This window comes from Notamacropus eugenii, chromosome 3, assembly GCF_028372415.1.
Source record: "Notamacropus eugenii isolate mMacEug1 chromosome 3, mMacEug1.pri_v2, whole genome shotgun sequence".
Taxonomy (NCBI): domain Eukaryota; kingdom Metazoa; phylum Chordata; class Mammalia; order Diprotodontia; family Macropodidae; genus Notamacropus; species Notamacropus eugenii.
Genome location: NC_092874.1, coordinates 283,823,516 through 283,849,579, shown reverse-complemented (window position 1 = coordinate 283,849,579; position 26,064 = coordinate 283,823,516). Strand labels below are relative to the sequence as shown.

At 39.0% G+C, this 26,064-nt stretch overlaps 1 protein-coding gene and 1 long non-coding RNA gene across 9 annotated transcripts in view; one reads left to right on the top strand and one right to left on the bottom strand.

The window, feature by feature from the left end:
- ANO4 (anoctamin 4) overlaps positions 1 to 26,064 on the bottom strand; it is a 415,424-nt gene that overhangs the window by 117,704 nt on the left and 271,656 nt on the right. The gene's annotated exons all lie outside the window — the stretch shown is intronic.
- On the top strand, positions 1,097 to 24,429 carry LOC140534554 (uncharacterized). The gene is made up of 5 exons (XR_011977359.1): positions 1,097 to 1,299; positions 2,900 to 2,952; positions 3,830 to 3,989; positions 14,779 to 14,870; positions 21,969 to 24,429. It is a non-coding gene; the product is annotated as an uncharacterized lncRNA (long non-coding RNA).

Below are 26,064 nucleotides of genomic sequence, written 5' to 3'. Positions count from 1 at the left end.
TAAGGCAGAGCCATACCCAATGGGTTGTGACCTTCCCATCTGGCTGTCTTTCAAATTCCTTATGTATGGTCTTAAGAACACTCTTCCTTTCAGTCCATGTTGATATAATTCCCTTGCCAATAGGTCCACAGTGATATGGCAAATCTCATCATGCCCACTCAGAGCACACCCACCCCACTGTTTATCCTGGCCATGCTTGCCCAGTGGAACTAACTTAGGAACAGGTGGGGCACAAGCATTCTACCCTCTTGAGGGGTAGTAACAGACCTTTGCTTCCAGAGCCTCTGGTGTTGAGTGTATCCCTCCAATATGAACTCCTATCCAGCAGACTTCATTTTATGAATGAGGACATCTGAAGCTCAGAGGGGTTACATGACATGGCCCTGGTCACAGAGGCAGTAATTGATGAAGGTGGGATTTGAATTCAAGTCTCTTGATTTCAAATCCATTAAAGTTTGCATTGTAGTATGATGCCACTTCTGGGTGACCAAATACCTGGGCTTCCACCTTGGTGTTCTCTCTGATACTTCTCTCTCCCAAATCTCTCATATCTAACTGATCATCTAGTGTTCTTAATTGTACTACCGCAGTGTCTTTCAAATTTATCCATACTTCTCTAGTCTTTCTGTCACCATCTTAGAAGAGGTCTTCATTATCACTCACCAGGACTATTGTAATAGCCTGCTTCCATGCTCTCCTATCTCTGATACAAGGGATGTAATTGAGGTAGAAAGTGAAAGATTTGGCAACTGATCAGAAATTTGGGGTGAGGGAGAAGGAGAATTAAGGATAATTCCAAGTCACAAACCTAAGAGACTGGAATAATGGTGGTAGCTTTAATAGAAATGGTACAATTTGGAAGAAGAATGAGTTGGGATGTGTCCATGTGTAAAGATAATGAGCTCAGTTTTGGCCACGTTGCGCTTGAGATGCTTTCATGAAATCCACTTCTTTTCACATGTCCAAAAAGCAATCAGTGATGAGGAAACGAAGCAGAAAGGAAAGAGCAACACTGGTAATAGAGATTTGGGAGTTACCATGTTAGGGAAATCATTAAACCAACAGGAGCTAAAAAGGTCACCAAGACAGCATGTAGAGAGAAGTAGAAGGCATAGGATCAAATCCTGGAGAACAGCCACATGGTCTGAACCCCCACAGCAATTGAACTTGAAGTGCGGTCAGACAGGTCAGAGAAGAACCAGGAGAGAATAAGGTCATGAAAGCCTGGAGAGGAGAGCACAGCCTGGAGGAGAGCATGGTCAGCAGTGTCAGGTGCTGAAGAGAGGCTGAGAAGATGAGGTGAGGATGGAGAAAAAGTCGTTAGATTTATAAATGAAGATTTTAAAGTTACTGATTGGTAACTTTGGAGAGATCAAGTTTAGATGAATGAGGAAGTGGGAAGCCAGCCTGCGGAGCGTCTAGCATTGAAAGAATAGGAAGTAGAGGCAGTTAATGCAGAAACTTCTTCTAAGTGCTTTATAAAGAAAAGGAGGAAAGATATAGAATGATAGTTTTGGGGAAAAGTGAGGTCTGAGGGAGGTTTTTTAAAGATGGAGGACGTTTGACATGTTCCCCCTATTCTATGTTTTTGTACCTATGTCCTCATGGTCTCCTCTTTTAGAATAAAACTCCTGGAGAGTAGGAATTAAGTCATACATTATTTCTGTAACTCGAGTGCGGAGCACCTGGTCCTTGGCTTAATCCATAAATAATTGATCGATTGATTGCTACTACAGCCAAATGATCTTTCTTATTGAGAGATCTGACTGGGCCATTATCTGCCCAAGAGCCTGCAAGAGCTCCCTACTGTCTCCTAAATAAAAATCAAACTCCTCTACCCTCCAAAGCATTCATTCCACTATGGCACCAATTCACCCTTCCAGTCTTATATTAATTCTCCCTGCCCACTAAATAAACAGGGCTACTTTGCATCCTTCCAGTCTTATATTAATTCTCCCTGCCCACTAAATAAACAGGGCTACTTTGCATTCTTCCAGAATGCAGCAAGTTCTAAAATGCTGATATTTTGCTATTGTTTTCACCCAGGCTTGGCATTTCTTTCCGGTTCTTCTTCTCCTATTTAGTTCCTACCCATCCTGGATAGCCCACCACAAATGTGAGCTCCTTCCTGGTCCTCTGTTGGTAACTTACTATGTGCTTTAGGTTCTATGCATAAAATGAAAGCAACTTCTACCAGTGCTAGTGGAAGGATACACTGTGGAAAACAGTCTACACAAGCCTGACTGCTCCCATCTCAAGTTTTCATCAAGGACATCCTTCATGCATGCATAGATAATTCTTATAAATATTTTGCAGACAGAGAAAGTTGGCATGTGAAGCCACAACAGCTGATGTTTTCTCAGGAATCTTTCCCTAGCAATTGTGCTAGGGAAATTGTGCATGATCTTTTATATACTTCTGGAATCCTTCTCTGCTTCAGAGAGTGTTAAAATAATAATAATGCTTGTGATTTTTATTATCATTATAATTAATCTTTACATAGTGTTTAATGTTTGCAAAGCACTTAATGTAGTTTAGTTGATCCCCATAATAATCACCTGGGGTAGTTGCTACTATTAGTTCCATTTCACAGATGAAGAAACAGAGTGAATGTTAAATGACTTGCCCAGGGTCACACAGCTAGTAGGTATCTGAGGCAATATTCAAACTCAGGTCTTCCTGCTTCTAAGTGCAGTGTACTATCTACTCTATTTCCTAGCTATCTTGAAAATAGATTCCTGAAGGCCTTTAAAATGGTCACCCCAGCTTGGATTCCTTCTGGGTATATCTGGTCAGTTCCAGATGTTGCTCAAAATTTCATCTTTCTATGAGCTACTGCCCATCCTTTCAGAGAGTGTTTGATAATGAGGTGGTGGAATGTCAATGTCTTTGCTGACAGGAAGAGAGTCACCCCTGAAGCAGCAGTGGACTTGCGGGAAATAAGAAATACAGGTAATGGGGTATAGAAATCTATCTTGCCCTACAAGAAAAGAGAGAAGAAGGGGATAAGGGAAGGGAGGGGTGTGATAGAAGAGAGGGCATATTGAGGGAAGGGGTAATCAGAAAGCAAGGCATCATGGGGTGAGGGGAGAGGAGAGATGGGGAGAAAATTTGGAATTCAAAATTTTGTGGAAATGAAGGTTGAAAACTAAAAATAAATTTAAAAAACACTTTTGATGGGTCCATCTGAGGGTCTTTTTAAAGAGCCCAGCTTTCCTCAACCATAACATTTTTCAAAATACACTCCTGATAAGCTTTTCACCAATCTTGAAAAGTCATCAAGAAAGACGGCCTTCCAGTAATGCAGAGCAAGGACAAACCTCTTATATACAAACATTTATGCCTTGAAGACTTAATGTTTGTCCACTCTGTATTTAAACTGCTCAGAAATGTTAAATGCTACTTTGATAGCAAAGAGAAAATATTCGTGCCATTTTCCTAAGCAGTGATAATTTTCTATTGCTGTTGCATATTTAAAAGAAGAGAATTAAATGTACAGGACTTTTGCATCATTAATATTCAGCTTTTCAAAGAAGTAACAATAGAAACAGAACAAGCCCACTTCCTAATACTGAATGTGTTCTGATGATCACCCTCTGAAACAATAAATCTGAAACAACTGATTACTGATTAGACAACTTCTGGATCATTTTTCTTCTATTACCAAATAATTTTGTTATCACTTCCAAATAGATTTTCCAAGGTATTACGCATTTCTTTTCACAGAAACTGAAATGTATAAGGAGTTTAGTTAACATAAAAATAAAAACCACACGCATATTTCTTAGACACTGGTGCTTTAATTGAATTGTATTTTGTCAATCTACAGGATTCTATCCGCAAGAATTCTATCAGTAAGAACTTCTGCAGATAGAAGTGATCATAATGCCCAAGCGTGGACCCAAAGGGACTTACATGAAAACCAACCTCCTTTCCTCCTGTGCAGAAGTGGGGAGATATGAGTATGGAACAGTACATAAAATGCACTGGTTAGTTTTGCTTAACTTATTTCCTTTTTTAAAAAAAATATATTCTATTAAAAAAGACAACTCTCTGGGAAGGAGGAGGAAGAAGGAAAGCACTGAGAAATGAAGGTGATATTAAAAACAAAAGATAGAAAACATTTTAAAAAGAAGATGAAGGCGAAAGTGATGGAGAATGTGGTAGGACATCTGGCCCCTATTCCCCCAAATGTTAAACCAAAATTTACAAGTAGTTTTGATTTCAGCTAAAGGTAGAAACAGATAAGATTTAAGGAAAGTGAAGTTAGTTAAGATAGCATAGGAAAGAATATGAAGGAATGAAATGGGAATTTGCATATTCTTTTTCTTCTTTCCCTCCTTTGTATTTATACATATATATGTAACTCTTACTTGTAAGGGCTATTGTATGGAATCCTCTCCTCATTGGTAGAGATCCACACCCCACACCTGTGGGTGAAGGGGTCTGGGGGGTATTGAATGGGAGGGAAGAGATCTGAGTTCTCCTAGTTTCTCGTTTCAAGAGAGAAGATACTTCTCTTCAAGTTGTTGAAGGGAGAGATAGACTCTGAAAAGAAGCCAATAACGAGGAACAAGAAGTCTCTATCATGTCCTTACCTCCAGACTGCTACACTAGAAACTTTGGGAAATTTTGTCTTGGTCGAGATCTGGAACTTTCTCTCTTGACTGAACTGAGTTATCTCACTCCCAAAGGGAGAACTCATTTAATTTGTAATGTCTTCCACATATTCTCATATGTAAACTTTCTCTGATTTCTGTTTTACTGTTAACTCAGGTAAAAGGCTTTCTTCACCATATGTTATCTTTGTTCACTGTGGAAGTGATATTTGGTGGGAAGGAATCAGGGATTTAGGGCTTGGGGCTTTCCTTTCCATTCAACAAATAGTGATTAGGAGCTTAGGTTGAACCTAGAAATTACACTGCCTAGCCTAATAATAGTAATAATGGATCACAGACATAGAATTCCAGTCCAGTACCCTTTTCTCTGAGGAGTGACCAGAGCCACTCTCCTGGCAGGAATCAAAGACTCCTTTGGAGAAGGGTGAGGGAAAGAGATGCTAAAGATGTCTACTTTTATTTCTGTGTAAACCACTTCTAGAAAGACTCATGGATGTACATAGTCTAAATGGACATTTGTTGTCATTCATTTGTTTCAGTCATGTCCAACTCTCTGTGACCCCATTTGAGATTTTCCTGGCAGAGATACTGAAATAGTTTGCCATTTCCTTCTCCAGATCACTTTACAGATGAGGAAACTGAGGCAAGCAGGGAGGAGTGACTTGCCCAAGGTCACACAGCTAATAAGTGTCTGAGGCCAGATATGAACTCAGAAAGAGGAGTCTTCTTGACTCCAGACCTGGAACTCTATTCACTCTATACCACTTAGCTTCCCCAAATAGGCAACAGTGCCCTCCCCCTCCTCATATACATACATGTACATAATATACACATACACACATTTGTTTACAAACTTTTGAAATTACTTTTGTTTCATTTTATACTAATTGGATATATAATGCACATAGGTATGTATATATATTGCTAGCACGTGCAAGTCATGATCTTAACTGCAGAAATAACCATTCATGAAATTTTTACCAAATCTTTATTCCATTAAATTAGGAATTCTTGATGGCTTCTCTCTTCTTCTATCACTGGTTTGCAATGTTTATATGATGTTAATTTTAAGAAGAGAGAAAACGTAGGATTTTTTAAATAATTTACCTAATTATTCATTCATCCAGTATTAAACACATAGCTATTGGACATTGAGGTGTTTTGGGAAATTGAGAATGAAAGAAAGAAAGGGAGAAAAGACACAGTCTCTGCTTGGAACATTGACTTCAAGAGAACAAAGACACACATATGAAACAAAAAGGGAACAATTAACAATTGATCTTTAAATTTATGGTGGATATCTTTATATCTGTGTAATAAAGGAATGATCAAATACAGCAGGTTGGTTGGGGGAAGGCTAAGTACTTATCTTACATTCTATTCCTGTTCATGTATCTGGAACAAGGTGCATGAGCTTTTTTATATTCAGAAAGTTTCTAGCCCACAAAGAGAAGGAAAACACAGTTTGAGATTAAGAGGGATATACTGGCAGGATAAAAGGAATCCAGCTGCATCACTCTTGGCTTGTGTTGTGTACTGACAAACTGGTGTATACAATATAGCAAATGATTAGTGTAATACAACCAGATGGTCCCATTCTTTTCTTTCTCTTTCTTTTTTCTTTTTCTTTCTTTCTTTCTTTCTTTCTTTCTTTCTTTCTTTCTTTCTTTCTTTCTTTCTTTCTTTCTTTCTCTCTCTCTCTCTCTCTCTCTCTTTCACTTTAAACATTCATTTTCACAAAATTTTGGGTTCCAAATTTTCTCCCCATTTCTTCCCTCTCCCCACCCCAAAACGCCTAGCATTCTAATTGCCCCTATCACCAATCTGCCCTCTCTTCTATCATCCCTCCCTTCCCCTGTCCCCATCTTCTCTTTTGTCCTGTAGGGCCAGATAACTTTCTATACCCCATTACCTGTATTTCTTATTTCCTAGTAGCAAGAACAGTACTCGACAGCTGTTCCTAAAACTTTGACTTCCAACTTCTCTTCCTCCCTCCCTCCCTACCCCTTCCCTTTGGAAGGCAAGCAATTCACTATAGGCCATATCTGTGTAGTTTTGCAAATGACTTCCATAATAGTCATGTTGTGTAAGACGAACTATATTTCCCTCCATCCTATCCTGCCCCCCCATTGCTTCTATTCTCTCTTTTGATCCTGTCCCTCCCCAAGAGTGTTGACTTCAAATTGCTCCCTCCTTCCATTGCCCTCCCTTCCATCCTCCCCCCCACCCTGCTTATCCCCTTCTCCCCTACTTTCCTGTATTGTAAGATAGTTTTTCATACCAAAATGAGTGTGCATTTTATTCCTTCCTTTAGTCTAATGTGATGAGAGTAAACTTCATGTTTTTCTCTCACCTCCCCTCTTTTTCCCTCCACTAAAAAGTCTTTGGCCTGTTTCTTTTATGAGAGATAATTTGCCCCATTCTATTTCTCCCTTTCTTCTCCCAATATATTTCTCTCTCACCTCTTAATTTCATTTTTTTAAAGATATGATCCCATCCTATTCCATTCACTCTGTGCTCTGTGTGTGTGTGTGTGTGTGTGTGTGTGTGTATGTGTGTAATCCCACCAACTACCCAGATACTGAAAAGTTTCAAGAGTTATAAATATTGTCCTTCCATGTAGGGATAAACAGTTCAACTTTAGTAAAGTCCCTTATGACTTTTCTTTGCTGTTTAGCTTTTCATGCTTCTCTTCATTCTTGTGTTTGAAGGTCAAATTTTCTTTTCAGCTCTGGTCTTTTCCTCAAGAATGCTTGAAAGTCCTCTATTTCATTGAAAGACTATTTTTTGCTGGGTAGATGATTCTTGGTTTTAGTCCTGGTTCCTTTGACTTCTGGAATATCCTATTCCACACCCTTTGATCCCTTAATGTAGAAGGTGCTAGATCTTGTGTTATCCTGATTGTATTTCCACAATACTTGAATTGTTTCTTTCTAGCTGCTTGCAATATTTTCTTCTTGACCAGGGAACTCTGGAATCTGGCCACAATGCTCCTAGGAGTTTCTCTTTTTGGATCTCTTTCAAGCGGTTATCACTGGATTCCTTGAATACTTATTTTTCCCTCTGGTTCTAGAATATCAGGGCAGTTTTCCTTGATAATTTCATGAAAGATGACGTCTAGGCTCTTTTATTGATGTAGTTCCATAATTTTTAAATTGTCTCTCCTCGATCTATCTTCCAGGTCAGTTGTTTTTGCAATGAGATATTTCACATTATCTTCCATTTTTTCATTCTTTTGGTTTTGTTTTATGATTTCTTGGTTTCTCATAAAGTCATTAGCCTCCATCTGTTCCATTCTAATTTTGAAAGAACTATTTTCTTCAGTGAGCTTTTGAACCTCCTTTTCCATTTGGCTAATTCTGTTTTTTAAAGCATTCTTCTCCTCATTGGCTTTTTGAACCTCTTTTGCCAGTTGAGTTAGCCTATTTTTCTTTTCTTTTTTTTTCCTCTATATTTATTTATTTATTTTTTTAATTTTTTTTTAAATCAATTTATTTAACTTTTAACATTCATTTTCACAAATAGCCTATTTTCTTCAGCATTTTTTGGGTCTCCTTTAGCAAGGTGTTGACCTGCTTTTCATACTTTTCTTGCATCTCTCTCATTTCTCTTCCCAGTTTTTTCTCCACCTCTCTAACCTGATTTTCAAAATCCTTTTTGAGCTCTTCCATGACCTAAGCCCATTGAATATTTATTTTGGGTGTTTGGGATACAGAAGCCTTGTCTTTTATGTCTTTCCCTGATGGTAAGCATTGTTCTTCCTCATCCAAAAGGAAGGGAGGGGATATCTGTTCACCAAGAAAGTAACCTTCTATGGTCTTATTTTTTTTCCTTTTTTGGGCATTTTCCCAACCAGTTACTGGACTTTTGGGCCCTTTGTCAAGAGTAGGGTATACTCTGGGAATCTGTGAGATCCCAAGTTCCTCCAAGGTGGCATGATCAAGTGTGTACTGGTCTGGATGCAGAAAGGGATTTTTATGTCCAGAATCTTAGCAATTACCTCTCCATAGCCACCTAGACTCCAGTTTTGCCAAATAAGCCTTGGGGGTTGATTTTCAGATAAGCTGGATGGGCAGGGCCACCATTCCTTGTGAGACAAAGACCAGCTCTACCAGGTCCTCCACCCAGGGCTGAGGTAAGACTCAGCTCTTCAGTGCCCCCAGGGGTTTTTATGCTCCAACAATGAGCGGTCTGTAAGGGCTGCTGTGCCCCCTCTGTGGTTGCTGCCTGCTGCCTGCTGCCAGAGCTATGGGGAGGCCTTTCTCCCTTCCTGGCCAGCTGATAAAACCCTGTCACTGACCTTTGGTGCCTGTGGGTTGAGGGATCTGAGGCCCTGCTGCTGGGACTGGAGATTCTGCCCCAAGGTGTCCTCCTCCCAGAGTCTCGTTGCACTGCACTGCGTGGCCAAGGCTGGGCTGGGCTCTGCACTCTGAGTCTGGTGCAACTGATGTTTCTGTGGGCCTTTCAGGTCACTGTGGGCTGGAAATCTCCTCCACTCTGTTGTTCTCCACTTCCGCTGCTCCAGAATTTGTTGAGAGTCCCCCTCTACAGGTATTTTGTGGGCTGTGTGGGGAGACCCTATGTAAATGTGTCTTTCTAGTCCACCATCTTGGCTCTGCCCCCCCCCCCCCCCAGATGGTCCCATTCTTAAAGGCTTATCTAGGGCTTGCCTCCTCTTTGGAGTGCTGGTCTACCAAAGGATGTCCATTTGGATAAGAGAAAGATGTGTCACAGGATATGTGGAAAGAAAGAAAAGTTCTCTGAAATCATCCCTCCCCCTACTTTGATCCTGTAAAAACACTTCAGAGACCTGCTATATAACAAGTCAGACCCATCCAAGTCTGAATGGCACTTATTTACACCCCAAAATGACTATCGGATACGAAGTTTCTTTACTTGAGCATTGAGTTATCTTACAAAGACTTCAGTCCTTAGAGGGCAGGAACTGTCATTTTTCTATTTGTATCTCCAAAGCCTTGAACAAAGCAAGTGTCAGATCTGAGAAATAGCAAGAAAAGTGTAGCTACAATGTAGGAAACCATAAGACTGGAAGGAAAGGTAAAAGGGAGAAGCATTGAGGCTGAGAAGGTTTTTAAGGTTGAGAAGCATTTTAAATACCCCAAAATTGGCTTTATATTTGATATTGAAGATCATAGGGAACCACTACTATTTTTTTTAGTAGGGGACAGGAGATAATACATACATGCATTTATGAATTCATTCATTCAATTATTTATGCTTCCCTCTCTCCCTCCCTCCCTTCCTCCTTCCTTCCTTCCTGAACTCAAACTCTGTCTTCCTCTATCATCCAACAGCTAGAGCCAGTAATCTTATTAACAATACTATGCTTTATTTTTCAAACATGGCCATAGCACTGAAAATAATCATTGACTGTGTTCTCATAGAAGTCTGCTACACTCAACCTGTGACTTTATCATTCCAACCAATTCTACCTTAAAATAGTTCAGCAGTCCTACTGGATTCTTGACCTCCTTTGCAACTTGTGCTAAATGCCCATGTTTACTCATCCCGCTGCTATTTGTTCTCCTAGATGTTTCTTTAAGCTAGCCATCCCAATAAGAAATTATTCATACCTTTCCCCAAAGCTTGTGATCCGCCCTCTTAAAAAGTTCCTCATGGACAAATGACTGGGGAACAAGATGAAGGAACAGAACAGTGATCCAAGAAACCAGAGAAAAGACACAGAGCTCATGTGCTAGGGATGACTTAAACTAGTCTGTGCAATTATATTCCTCAATACTTCAGAAATTTATTTATGCATCTGACCGTGTCACCCAGCTTCTTCTCCCTATGCTCTCAGCCTCAGTAAACTCCAGCGGCTCTCTAGTATTTCCAGGATTGAATTTAAAATCCTCTGTTTGGCACTGATAACTCTGGAAAACACGACCCCTTCCTACCTTTCCAGCCTTTCCTCCCCCTTACTCTGTGATCCAGGCATATTGTTTATCTGACTATTCTTTGCGCATGATGGATGTTCAATCTCCTATTTCCATGACCTGGAAATGGTCTCCCACCATGCTTGGAATGATCTTCTTCCTTACCTTGATATTTCAGTTTCTCCCTTTTTTCTTCAAGACTCAGCTCAAACATCACCTTTAGCAGGAGGGTTTTTCCCATTTCCCCACTGCTAATGTCATCCCCTCCAAGTGTACTTCCCAAGTGCTCTGTGGACTCTAGACACAGCTATTTATTTACAGGTTGTTTCTTGTTTTAAAAGTGTAAGCTCCTGGAGGGCAGGGTACGTTTTTTTTTTCATTGTCTAGTTGAGCCCTGTCAGGATTTGGCACAATATCTGGCATGTTGTAAGAGCTTAATTAATCCTTGCTGACTGATTGACATTACAAATATAAATTTATATGTAAATGTGTGTGTATATATACATACATGTGTGTGTATTATACCGGTCACAAATGACTAAAAATAAAGGAAGAAGAATCACAAAATAAAGGAATATCTGGATCAGGCATGCAAACAACAGCTTCTCCATATCATGCTGCTTGGTGCACAATTCTCCTTGTCAGGGAAGGTGCATGAAGAGAGGTTGGCATAAACTATGCAAGGCCACATGGGTATTCAAGAGCAGAACTGGAAGTCAAGGTCAGATTTCATGATTCTAGCTATGGTGGGTGGTGCCTTCTACTGTGGGGCATCTGCTGGCTCCCTGGAAAAACACAGGAAGCCAGGTACATACATATACCTATGCTGGATCTATCATACAAACACACATATGTGTGTATATGTACACACACAGAGGTATATACACACACACACAATACAAGTATGCAAAATAATAAGAGCTCATATTTATATAGCACCCTAAGATTTACAAAATACCTCACACACACACAAGATCATTTGACCTTCACAAGAATCCTACGAAACAGGTGCTTCCCCATTTTACAGATGAGGAAATTAAGGCAGAGATTAAGTCACATTAAGATATATTTGTAGGATATCCATATCTAACAGAATAGCTTGCACATAATAGGTCCCTGAATAAATGAATGGAATGTTTTTGAAGGAATATGCATCTGTCTGAAAAAAATAATAGTGGCTAACATTCATACAGGATTTGAAGGTTTGCAAAGCAATTTCCATGCTATCTCATTGGAACCCCTCGTTCCTCTAAGGTAGACGTGATTATTTATCCTCCTTTCACAGATGAAAAGTAGAGACTGAGGGAGGATAAATGACCTGCCTAGGGTCATATGTCTAGTAAATGTGAAGCAGGATTTGAATTTGGGTTCTGCCTGACTCTTAAGCCCAACACTAGTCATTGTATCACCTGGCTGCCTACATAGATAGGCCTAACTATTTACCACACACAGACATAGACACACCATCTGACTTGTACATTGTTCCTCACACCCACAGAGGCAGCAGTATTCGGGCATATTCAGTAATATTTAGGCAAATCATGACACCTCACTTGTTTTTGTTCTAGGGAATAAATGATATTGCTTTGTGCCTGTAGTTAATAACCATACCTACACAATGAAAAAAAGAAGCCAATCTAACCTTTGCTTCTTAATGGGATGTGGTCCCAGTGTGGTGTCAGGTTTTTAAAATATTATAAGAACTCTCTGATAAGGAACCCTTTCCACCACCACCACCACCACACATGCACATGCACACACACACACACACACACACACACACACACACACACACACCCCAAAGGGATTGTTACCAAGAGTGATCCCTCATGTTCATCAGGAACTCTCGAAGCTACAGCTCATCACTAAGTGATTATTACATAGGGGACAGACCTCCATTTACTTTGCATCATCTTATGGGATCCAAGGGAAGAAGATCTCAAACAAGGTCATAAGATCATAAAAGCAGAGCAGGAATGAACTTTGGATGATGTCTCCTTCAGTCACCAATATGTCTCTGTCTCTGCCTCTATCTCCCCCTTTCTTTTATTCTGTCTCTGCCTGCCTTTAAAAAGGACACATACACACATAAATGTACATGCACACATATACAATTTATGTACATGTATGTTTACTCCGCAGATATACACATAGATTCAGGGTGTCCCCAAAGTCTTAATGCAACTTTAAGCTATTAAAGCTTTAAACTGTAACAACACTCTTGGGGTATCCTGTATATTACACTAATACACACACACATTTTAGATACTAATATCCATATAGAGTTAGGTTTATATATTTTTATTGATAAAGACACAAATATTGACATCGTTATATAGATATAGGTAAGACAGCCAAAATGACCTAGTGAATAAAGACTTGGCTGTGAAGCCGGGAAGACCTGTGTTCCAGTCCTGACTCCAACACATAACAGCTGTGTGATCCAGGCAAGCCACTTAAATTCTCAATGCCCCAAATGACTCCTGAAGACTAGAAGCTGTCGTGAAGGTTCTGACCTGCAGCGAGAGAAGGAATTTTCTCTTCTGGGAGTTCCAGATACTAATGAATTCACAAGACTAGTCTTTATCCATATAGATACTGGTGTGATATCTATCTATCTGGATGTGTACATAAATTTGTGTGTGCATTATGTGTGACATATACGATATTGATATATGTGTGTCTATATATAATATACATATCTACGTGCATATGTGCACATGCATATGTGTATATACCTATATGTATATACACACGTTTGTTTGTTTATAGAATCACCCACACAATGACTTGCAATTTTTTTTAAAGAACCCTCTGCTGGGTAAGTATACTGGTAAGTGGTCAGACCTACCCTTCCTCCATAGGTGTGTTATTTTACAGATATTTCCAGTCTTTCATCCTTTAACACTGCATTTACTGAGGACCTACTAAATGCAAAGAATTGTGTTAGCTATGAGTACTCTGACTGTTCTGAATAAAACATCTCTCTTGGAACCTGAGAATTTCAGAGTTGGAAGAGACTATAAAGAAATGAATGAACGGAGTGAGGGCAAAAACACCCACTTGATTGGGCGATTATTTCATGCTAGGCACTGTGCTACATTCTGGCTAAACAAATGAAAGCAAATAAGGCAGTAAAACCTACTCCAAGCACCAACTCCTTCCCTGACATTCCAGAAGAGTGACCTTCAAGCCTTTATTTAGCGACTTCCAGTGATGAAAGTCTCTCTATTTCATGAGGCAGTCCATTTGTTTCTGGGCAGCCCCCAAAATTAGGAGCTGTTTGTTTATACTGAGCCAAAATTTTTGTCATTTCTACATATTGATCCTACATATGCTGTCTGGCATCAAAGAGAACAGGAGATATCAGGGCAGTCTAAGCCCGGACCCTCTCTATTTTCCCTCCCCTGAATCAGTACTTAGCCACCTCACTCCCCCATCCATAGGACCTCTTCTCCATGTTGGGGAACTTTTTCGGCCATCTGGTCCGTAACCTTGTTGACTCATTCCATTAGCTTAAAAAATTGAATGTAATTTAGGAATTTGTAACCACAAGTTTTGATTTTGTTCTGTGAATGTTTAGAAAGCCCAGTTTTTTAAAAAGAATATAAAAATCATTTCTCTGCAACCAAGAGAAGTTAGACAGATGTCAGATGATGAATGGCCTTTACTAACACACATATAAGTGTGTCTTTGTGTGTAGCTATCATGTACATATGTATTATACACACATATATCGCATATATCATATATATTTGTGACTACATCCAGATAGATATCGTACCAGTATCTATATGGATAAGGGCTAGTCATGTGAATTCATGGATATCAGGAACTCCCAGAAGAGGAAAATTCCTCTCTCACTGCAGGTCAGAAGTATTCTATAACACAAGTACTCTTTTGTGTGAAATATCCTAACAAAAAACTTCCCTGATGTATGGAAAGGAAAGCTTAAGAATATCTGCATTAATCCATGATTTTATAAGTCTACAAATATTTATTAAATACTTAATATGAACCAAGTACTGTGCCAGTGGATTGAGTAATTCATTGATTAATGCAAGAATTTCTAACATGAGGAAGTTTTTTGGTGACATTTTACAGATATATTTTACTATATAATAATAAATCTTAGTCTTCAACTTAGATATTTCTTTTCAATTTATACAGTTTTAAGAAAAATTCAAAAAGATCTCCCTTATCTGCCTACCTGCATAGAAAACTGTAACAAAAAGCAAATGGTCACATATTTCTTTTCTTAGTCGCAGACAGAAAGAAAAATGGACAAAGAAGAGTCAGAGAAGGACAATAGAGATAGTTGAAGAAAAAGACAACATTTCTCACCCAACAGAAGGTAATTCTGGGAAATAGCATTTTCCTCCTTTCAAGGAACTTACACTGTATTCTGGGAAATAACCAGCACACAGGGAACCATTGGCAAGTGTTGAGTAGGGCAGTGACAAAGCTACACCTCCCTTTAGGAAATGACTATGGCCATTGTATAAGAGTATGGAGTAGAGCTTTGGAGTAGACGATTAGGGACAGTAGTTAGGAGGCTATTGTAGTAGTCTGGGTAACAGGTGGGCATGGCCTGAGCTGGGGCCATCATCATGGGAACAGAGAGAAGGGAACAGATAGAAGAGATGTTGTGAAGTAGAAATAACAAGAGCGGACAACTGGCTGGATATAACACAAACGTCATAAACCTGGGTAACTAGAAAAATGTTGAGGCGCTTGACAAAAGAAGGGACTTGGAAAGAAGGTTGGTTTGCAGGAAAAGATAAGGAGTTTAGTTAATTCTGGACATGCTGAGTTCATGGTGTCAACAGGACATGCACTTTGATAGATCTACAGTTATCCCTTCTACATCCTGACTTTCCCCATCATGGTTTTGAGATATATATATATATATATATATATATACACACATATATATATGTATGTATGTATGTGTGTGTATATATATATATATATATATATATATATATATATATGATATATTGGTTGGCATAAGAAATTAAATGGGAATTTTGGGGGAGTTTTGCAGAAGAAGGCCAACAGATGACACAGGAAAAGTTCAGAAACTCAGAAATGCGTATATATATATATACACACACACACATATATAGTATTGTATAACATCAAAGTATTTTATCTTTTAATATCACCAAAATTCAGACTTTTTGTCTGATATGAAAGGAAGATCAAGCAATTTTACGTGAATTTTCAGATCATGGGGGTGCCATGCCCATAGCCCCCATGATGTGAAAGGGATAACTGTAATTGGAGATGTGCAACTATACCTCAGGAGAGAGACTAGGGCGACATCTAAAGATTGAGGAATACTCACATTGAGATTACAATTAAACACATGGTTGCTAATGAGATCATCAAGTATAAGAAGGAAGAGAGAACAAAAGATAATTAGAGTGACAGGCAAGATGGGCCTTGGAACACAAGATGAAGTAGGGTAGGTCACAGAGTTCTGTCAGGATAACTCACTGATCGTAGCAAACACTCTTTTTCAATAACCCACAAGGTGACTCTACACATGGATGTCACCAGATAGCCAGTACTGAAATCAGACCAACTGTATACTTTTGCAGTCAAAGGTGGAGATGCTCAAATTAAGGGTGCAGAAACTGTGGCTTTCTAGGTCCTTGGATGTGGCTTTTTGACTGAGTCCAAGTTTTACAAAACAAAACCTTTTATTAAAGGTATTTATTCTGTAAAGTTTGGAATCAGTCAAAGGGCTGCACTTGAGGATCTAAGGGGCTACATGTTCTCTTGAGGTTGTAGGTTCCCCACCCCTGATCTAGTCAGTTAAAACAAGACCTGGAGCTGTGGCTCACATCATGAGTTTCTCATTGCAAAATCCACACAAATTTAAGAAAGTAGGGAAAACCATCAGACCATACAGATCAGACCTAAATAACATCCCTTATGAATATAAAGTGGAAGTGATGAATAAATTTAAAGGTTTAGATCTGGTAGACAAAAAGCCTGAAGAACTCTAGACGAGAGAGGTTCACAGTGTTGTACAGGAAGTAGCCACAAAAATGTTCCAAAGAAAAAGAAGAGGAAGAAAGTATGTATGTATGTATGTATGCATGTATGGAGAGAGAAGAGGGGAGAGAGAGATGTAGGGGACATTTTTTTCTGTCTCCACTTAGATGCTCAACTGCACCATTTCCCTCCTGTGGTTTTTCTCTACAATCCTAAAGAGGGACCCATTTTGATACAAAAAATTAAAGACTTTAAGATAACAGACATCTGTCTAGGAAAGGATTTTTTAAAATGCTTTTATTAGTTTTGAAAATGTAAAATTAAAATAAAATTACAAACCCTAGCTCATGGTCCTGAATGAGATAAGGATCAAGCTTTCAAACCAAAATATGCCTGCCCCTGTCTCAGTCAATCACCTCTTGGAGATTCCTGGACTAGAAATCTTAAGGAAAGGAAACTGGTAAGGCTTCAGAAGATATATCAGAGATCTGCCTTTTACTCCCTATCAGAAGTATGACGAAAGCCTCCTTCCTATGGTTGTCATCCTATGAAGTGATCTGTCAACACCAGTACTATGTGGCCACTGAATTTGCTGTAAAGCACATAATCCAGGATATCTGGAGACATTCAACTATTTGTGCCTTTATCTCTTTTTTCTTTTTAACGTTTATATTTTTAAAAAATTTCAGTTCTGAATTTTCTCCCTCTGTCTGGTACCTCCTCTACCCATTGAGAAGGCGTACAAAATGGTATCAATTATACATGTGAAATCACGCAGAACACATTTCTATATTAGCCATATTGCAAAAAAGCAAGAAAAATAAAGTGAAAAAATTATGCTTCAGTCTGCACTCGCAGTCTGTACTCAGAGCTCACCAGATCTCTCTCTTGAGATGTATAACACTTCATCATGAGTCCTTTGGAACTGTCTGGAATCATTATCTTGATCAGAGTAGCTAAGTCTTACATAGTTGATCATTGCTGTGTATAATGTTTTGGTTCCACTCACTTCACTTTACATCAGCTCATATATGTTTTCCTAGGTTTTTCTGAAACCACTCCCTTCATCATTTCTCATACAACAACAGTATTCCGTTAAAATCATACACCACACTTTTTCAGCCATTCCCCAGTTGATGGACATCCCCTCATTTTGTAATTCTTTGCCATCACAAAAAGTGTTGCTATAAATATTTTTGTCCATATAGGTCCATTTCCTTTTTCTTTGATTTCTTTGGAATACAGAGTTAGTAGTGATATTGTTGGGTTGAAGGGTATGGAGAGTTTTATGGCCCTTTGGGCATAGCTCCAAATAGTTCTTCAGATTAGTTGGACTTGTTCTCAACTGCACCAACAGTGCATCAGTGTCTCAATTTTTTCCACTTTCAATCCAGCATTTGTCATTTCTCTTCTCTGTCTGTTAGCCATGATACATGTGAGGTGGCACCTCGGAGTTGTTTTGATTTGCATCTCTCTAAATAATAATGATTTAAAACTTTTTAAATAAAACTATGGATAACTTTGATCTTCTTTTAAAAGCTGCCAATTCATACCCTTTGACCATTTATCAATTGGGGAATGGTGCTTGCTTTTATGAATTTGATTTATTTTCCCAGATATTTGAGAAATGAGAACTTTATCAGAGAAATTTGCTAAAATTTTTCCAGTTTTCTGTTTTTCTTTTAATTCTTGCTGCATTGGTTTTACCTGTTCCATAACTATTATTTAATGTGATCAAAACTGTTCATTTCACTTCCTGTGATCCTCTCCATCTTTTGCTTGGTCATAAACTCTTTCCCTGCCCATGGATTTGATAGCTAAAATTTTCTATGTTCTCCTAATCTGTTCATGATATCACCCTGTATGTCTAAATCATGTACCTATTTTGACCTTATCTTGGTCTTTATCCTTTAATTATTTGTTTGTTTTACCAGAGAATTGACCTACTATATCTATATCCATCAAACAACCTCACTGGGATATATATTTGCATCTCACTTCTCTGGAGTGCTGGTAGACCTATCCTTCCTGGAGTCTTCATTTGGTGAAGGGGCTGTGGTTGGCCTATGTTCATTCTCCTCCAAGTCACTCCTTACTTCTTGTGGACTTGTCACTTCCCTAGGTACCTTCATCCTCCCCCAACTATCATTCTTCAGTTCCTTTTTAATGTAAGGTCCTTAAAGGCAGGTCTGTCTTACTTTACACTGTACTTGTCTCCCTAGTGCTTACCATGAGGCCTAGCACATAGAAAGTGTTTAATATTTCCTTCCTTTTGCCTTTTGTTTCTTCTTTTCTCCCTTCCTCCTTCTCTTCATCCACCCCTCCCTTTCCTTCCTCTCTTTTGTTTCCTTTCCTCTGTCATTTGCCCAAGTTCACACCAGTGACAGAACCATGATTTGAATTTGGGTCCTTAGACTTCAAATAGCAGGCTGTTTCTACTTCCCCAAGTGACTATTTTTTCACATGACTCCACAAAACATCTATGATTTTATCAGCATAGGGAACTCTTGCCTAGCTCTCAGTCCAGATTTCAACTTTTGTATGACTTAATAAATAAGTTAATGAGTTGAGGAAAGCACAAACACATGTTAAAGGACTTAACCAAGGCTGTATAGCTACAGAGGGAGGATTCTAAACCCATATTCTTCTGACTCCAAGCCCAGAATTTTAGCCACCATTCCATACTGCTTATGACACACATGGTTTACTTTGCTTGCTCTGTATGAGCTATCAGTTTAAAAAAAGGACTGAATTTAGCTGGGGATATTATTTCATCTTCTAAAATAAAAAAAAAAATGCCCAGACCTATGATTCCTCTGCAGTAAAGAACTTCTGCTAAGAAATTCCTTTCACTTGCTGAATAAGTTGCGGTATATGAATGTAATGGAATACTACTGTGCTGTAAGAAATGATGAACAGGAAGACTTCAGAAAAACCCAGAAATACTTACATGAACTAATGCTGAGTGAAGAGAACAGAATGAGGAGAACACTGTACACAGTAAGAGCAGTACTGTGTGAGGATCAACAGTGATAAATTTAGCTCTCCTTAGCAATACAATAACCCAAGACAATTCCAAAAGACTCATGATGAAAAATGCTATCCATATGCATAGAAAGAACTATGAAGAGGAAAGATGCTCAGAATACCTCGGTGCTGGTAAATGTTGTAACCTGAGACTGGGCTCTAGATGGAGCTACACCCAGATAGGAAAAAGGGGGTTTTGCCTCAGGTCATGGACATGGGTAGATGTTCCCTCCCAATAGCTATCAACAACTCCCCTCCTTTGCTGGAAGGGATTGCAATGAGATATAATGATGGGCTTCCTCCCATCAATGGCCTTTACCTGTGGTGCCCCTATGTATGGAGGAAAGATGCATGTCCCCCCACCTCTTATACCTTGCCACTATCCACTCCAACATCCACCAATTTTTCCCCCAAGATGTAATACTTCCTTCTTATATCAGCTTAAGGACAGAGAGAGTTAATCAGGGAGCAACAAGTTATTAGGAGAGTCTACAGATTGTGCAGCAATAAGCAGAGGAAGTAATCAATCAGTTCTTTAAGAAGTAAGCAATGTCAGTGAGCCATATACTATGTGCTAAACACTAGTTGATGCAAAGATAGAAGGAAACCTACTATGTGACAGGCTAAGTGCTGAGGATACAATGGAAAGCATTTCATGTTCTTAAGAAACTCAAAGTCTTGTGAGGATAAAATAAAATCAATAAGTATAAGGTGTATTAAGTATAAGTAATAAATATATGGTCACTTAGAAACATTTAAAATACTGCAGAAATACGAGCTATTAAAAGGCAGGACATCCATAACATCACCTGAAGTTTGAGAGTCTGAACATTTCAGGAGGTGGCCACAGCAACTCTATCTTTGGGAGAACATTGTGGTGGAGAGGGCTAACTTTGCAGTCCAAGGACACAAGGTCAAATCCATCTTTTGTCAGGATGACTTTGGGCATTTCTTTGAGTATCTCTAGACCACACTTTCCTCATTTTAAAAATGAGGAGATTGGACTGCAAGGCTTCTGAAGTCTCTCCCAGGTCTACAAACATGATCCTATAGTTGTGCCATTAAGAGACAAGAGGGGCAAAGGCAGACACTTGAGTCTTAAAAGGAGAGTTAAAGAAATAAAAGTACAGGCATGTGGGCCAAAAAGAATGAAATGAGGAAATGTGACATTGTTGCTTAAAAAGCCGTACAAAAGACTAAGAATTTTATAATTTTTAATCCAAAGGACATATTATATGCAAGGCTCTAGGACTTGCTTCAGCAACACATATCTTAAAGTTATTCAGAGAAAGAGAAGACTAACGTATGCAAAGGTGAAAACTCTGAAGTCCTTGTCAATAAGAGGTTTATACTCTAATAGGGGGAGGGGGAAACTTTTGGATGATCTCTGAGACATTCCAGAGGAAGAGAAAAATTGCATTTCCCTCTGGTTCCAGCTTTCCGACTTACAGATGACAGCTGTCAGGTGGCATCAAATGCTTTCAGGCTCTGATCATTTGGTTAGGGAACCCTATGAATCCAATCAAAGACCCAGCCCTCACCTCCAGAGATGGGGCTGTATTATTATTTTGAAACAAAAGTGAATTAGACTTGATTTCTTGTTAATAAAACAGCTACAAAACAAGTCTTTGCATCTCCATTAATCTTCAGAACGGTGCAGACTTGAAATGCCATTATCATATTAATGAAAAGTGAAGGTTGGTATCCATAGCACCCCATGAATAATCTCAGTAATTTAATATTAAATGCAGAGAAAAATCCAACCTTTCAGTGCTTTGGCACTTTGCTTCAACAATGAAGCCAGCCCACAGTGGTCACATTAGAAATGTTTGTGATGCCAGGAGGCCAAATGTATTTTAAATTTTAAAAAAGTAATTGTGGGTCTGTGACTCAGCTCAAGATCCTTCAGACTCTTTAAAGTTCTCCCCACGGGAAGATGTACAACCATATGCTCAGATATCTACAGCTGGAAACAGCATCTAGTCTAAGCCCCAGATAAGGACACTGAGGTCCACAGAAGGTAAATGACTTGACCAAGGTCACACAGCTTGTGTCAGAGGTAAATTCTGAACCCAAGACATCCTTCTTCAGGATTGGTATTCTTTTTACTCTACAAGGTTACTTTCTTGCATAGGATCAAAGAATCTCATATGACCTCAAATGTTATCTAATCTAACTGCCACATTTTACAGATGAGGAAACTGAGGCCTAAGGAGGTTAAAGGTTCATGGACCTTAGAGCTGGAAGAGATCTTAGAGCCCAGTTGCTCCAGCTCCTTCATTTTATAAATCAGGAAACTGAGGACTGGGGGGGACTTAATCATTCCAAGTTACACAGACAATAAGCATCAGAGATTTACACCTTGAGTCCTTTAACTCAATTACCAGTGCTGTTTTTTTTTCTCCCCACTGTTTCACAGGTACTAGTGTGATCTTTGGTTGTGATGAATGCCAACTTCACTTCTCTGGAAATGGAAGATTATTTCTCTACTTGTGGGTCACTGGAATCCTGGAGACCCAAAGAGGAAATGCTCAAGGACCACCTTCCACCTGAATCCTTGTCTTATCTTTTTAATTGCTGATACCCATCTTGTAACTAACTTGTTTTTATTTTCTATATTTCTTCTGTAGATATTTACATATGTATCTTTTGTGTCCCCTGTTAGGACAGAAACTGTTTGAGAATAGGGTTTGTTTCAGTCCTTGTGTTTGTATCCTCAGTGCCTTGTATACAGGAGTCATTTAACAAATGCTTAAAAATGGTTGCTTAAGTAATAATAACAATAATAATATAATAAGGTTGCATGGCATTTACCACTGGGGTAGCTGTTGTCATAAGAAACACGGACTAGATGACCCTTCCAACTCTAAATCTAAGATACTTGGATCCAATGCGGATTTCCTTACTTGCAGGCTCAGTAGCTGCATCCCATAGTATTTGTAAATTCTTTGAAGGGACAGATACAGGGATGTGCAGCAGCTAGATCATGTGGCTCCTGAGACCCACTGCTAGATTTTCAGTATGAGCAATTGCACTTTGGAAACCTTTAAACACTACAAATTAGGATGTGATTTAATGTTCTGTTGAACGTTTATAGCCAGGGGTGGGGAACCTGTGGCCTTGAGGCAACATGCTGCTTTCTAGATCCTTGCGTGTGGCCTTTTGACTGAGTCCAAGTTTCATAGGACAAATCTTTTTATTAAGAGGATTTGTTCTGTGAAGTTTGGGTTCAGTCAAAGGGTTTGCACTTGAGGACCTGGAGGGCTACATGTGGCCTGGAGGCTGCAGGTTCCCCAGCCCTGATACCCATAAAACAGAAGCAGAGAGCAGAATGGATGAGAAACCAGAATCCAACAATATGTTGTTGACATGAGACACACTTGAAGCAGAAAGACACACACAGAGTTAAAATAATGATCTGGAGCAGAATCGATTATGCTTCAGCACAACAGTCATGAACTTGGAGCATAAGCAAAAACAGACCTAATTAAAAGAGAGAATCGGGGAAACTACATTTTGTTAAAAGGTACCATAGAAAATGAAGTAATATCAAAACTTTTATAGTAAATTTCTCCGATAAAGGCATCATTTCTCAAATAAAAAGGAAACTGAGTCCAATGTAAAATACTAAGAGCCATTCCCCAATCTGTAAAAGGTCCGAGGCCGCTTTTGGAAGACGAAATCAAAGCTATTTACAGTCATGCGAAAAAATGTTCTAAATCACTATTGATTAGGAGAATGCAAATTAAAACAATTCTGAAACCACCCCACACCTATCAGAAATAACAAATGCATGAGGCATGAGACAAAATATGTATACTAATAAACTTGTTTGTGGAGTTGTGAATTGGTCCAACCTTTCCAGAGAACAATTTGGAACTACACCCAAAGGGTCATAAAACTGTGCACGCACCCTTGAATCTAGGTCTATGTGCCAAAGAGATCAAAGAAAAAAGCAAACGACTAAATGATCGAAAATATAGCCACTCTTTTGTGGTGACAAAGAATCAGAAATTGAAGGGATGGTCATCAGTTGGGGAATGGCTGAATAAGTTGCAGATGGTTGTGATGGAGTACTACTATTCTGCTATAAGAAATGATGAGAGGGTGGTTCTGGAAAAATATGGCAAGACCTACATGAACTGATGCAAAGTGAAGTGACAAGAACAAGATCATTATACATAGTAATAGTAACAGTTACAATGAAAATTGACTGTGAAAGACATGGCTACTCTGATTAATACAATAATCCAAGACAATTCCAAAGGACTCATGATGAAAAGCATGCTATCTGCCTCCAGAGAACTGATGAACTCTGAGTACAAAAGTGAAGTATAATTTTCTTCTCTCTCTCTTTCTCATTGTCTCGTTCTCTCTCCCTTGCTCTCTCACTCTCTACAAACACACAGAGAAATATATATATAAAACATATGCATATATAACATATATGTATATAAATGCAAATGCAATATGGCGAATATGGAAATGTCTTGCAAGGTTTCATGTGTATAACTAATATAGTGTTTGCTTTCTCAGTGGTTGGGGGGAGGTAGGAAGGAGACAGAGAATCTGGAACTAAAAATTTATAAAGAAAAGAAGGTTAAAAATAAATAATAATTAAAAAAAACCATTTAGTAGCATACCCCTGAGATGTGACTCTGAATTTGTCACATTTTTAGCAGCATTCTTTACTCAGGAAGCACAAGATTCATGCAGCTTTACCTGCTAAATCACAAAATAAAACTTATGAAACCTCGAGGGAACTCCTATGTTTGAGAAGTGCAGTTTCATGATGAAATATTCAAAATCTGGCTACCTTTCCCAGAATACAAACCTTTTGTGAATCTAGAAAGGGCTATGATCTTTTGATTCAGAAAGGAACAGAGGGAGAAAATGATTAGTTATTTTCAAGAGGGTGATGAGTTAGCCTTTTTTTGGTTGTTCCTCAATGGGAAAACTCAGAAAAATAGAAGAGGGAGGAGGAGATAAGAGAAAGAGAGAAAGAACAAAGACAAATAATAGCCATATTAGCCAAGAGGAACAGGGATGATTTCAAAAACTCAAAAGCAAGATTTACCAAGGATCAATCAGTGGGGGTAACAAAGGATTTCTTGAAGCCCATCAAAAATTATAGATTTATGTTCCAGCAGATTTCCTACTCTGAGGCACTGATCATAGATTGAGCTGGAAGTCTTCATAAAGGCCATCAGATGGGCAAAACTGAGGCCTAGAGATGTTAAGTGACTCTCCTAGGCTCACACAGCTAATAAGTATCTGAGGTAGGATCTGAATCCAGGTCTTTCTGATCCCAAATTCCACCTTTCATGCCATGCTTCTTCATATAGTCATACCAAGCAACCAAGATTGACTTTTCAGACATTGGGAAAGTCATTTACTCTTCCTGGACCTCCATTTTTTCCTTCCGTAAAATGAGAGGGTTGATCTAGATGACCTTCAAGGTCTCTTCCAGGTTTAAAGCTGTGATCTTGCTTTTCTGACTTTGGACAAGTCACATTACCTTCTTGTGCCTCAGTCTCTTCATCTGTAAAATGGACCAGATGACCTGCAGAGTCCCTTTGAGCCCTAGACTGAAGATTAATTCTTCTAGATCATCTTCTCCCAAAGGGCCACCAATATCCAGAAGTTCTCCGAGTCACCCCATTTTCTTCTTTGAAATGTTTCAGACCCATGTTTCTTTTGTTTTTAGAAACCTTGAATTGTCCATGTGAGGAAGAACATCTTGGATAGTTCTACTAGGGCCCTTTGTCCAACCTGGCCAAAGTCCCCATTTGCCCAAAGGGTCCCAAGATCCTCTTTATGGCTTTTGGCTGGAAATATTCACTTATAGGACAAAGATGAAGCCTCTGAAGCAGTCAACATCCAGAAAAGTAAAACCAAGAGCTCTATATTCTTGAACGTTGGGAAGATTTATTGAGGGAGAATCAGCAAAGAGGACAGTCATGCAGTTAGAGCTTTCAATTATCAATTCAGAGTTGGAAAACACTTTAAGGGCTACTCATACAACACCTTCATTTCATAAAGAGGAAACTGAGACTCCCTCAAGGTTGTGCATACAGTAACTGATAAAGGTAAGATTCACACCCAAGTCCTCTGGCTGCAAATTCACTGATGTGTCCACTCTACCATGTTGTCTCCTACCTTCCATAGGGTTCAGGGTGCATTCCAATGGTTCTGCCAACAGTTCTTGACCCTATCTCTCAATTTCTACAAAGGGGAGCAGACAGAGAAGAGTGGTGGTCAGGAAAGATGGATTCTGCAGTGGAGCATATCACAATAGAAGGTGACAGGTGGCATCCTTTGCTGGGCAAGTTAAGAGACTGCTGGAAAGCAGTTTGGATGATGCTCAGAGGTGACAGGCTGGAAGACAGGCTTTAGAACAAGGGTTCTCTTACCACAGACTCCTGAGGATTCTCTCTCAGAATGATATTTTTAAACGCATAAAATAAAATACTTAGGATTACAAAGAAAACCAAATACACAGAAATACATTTACT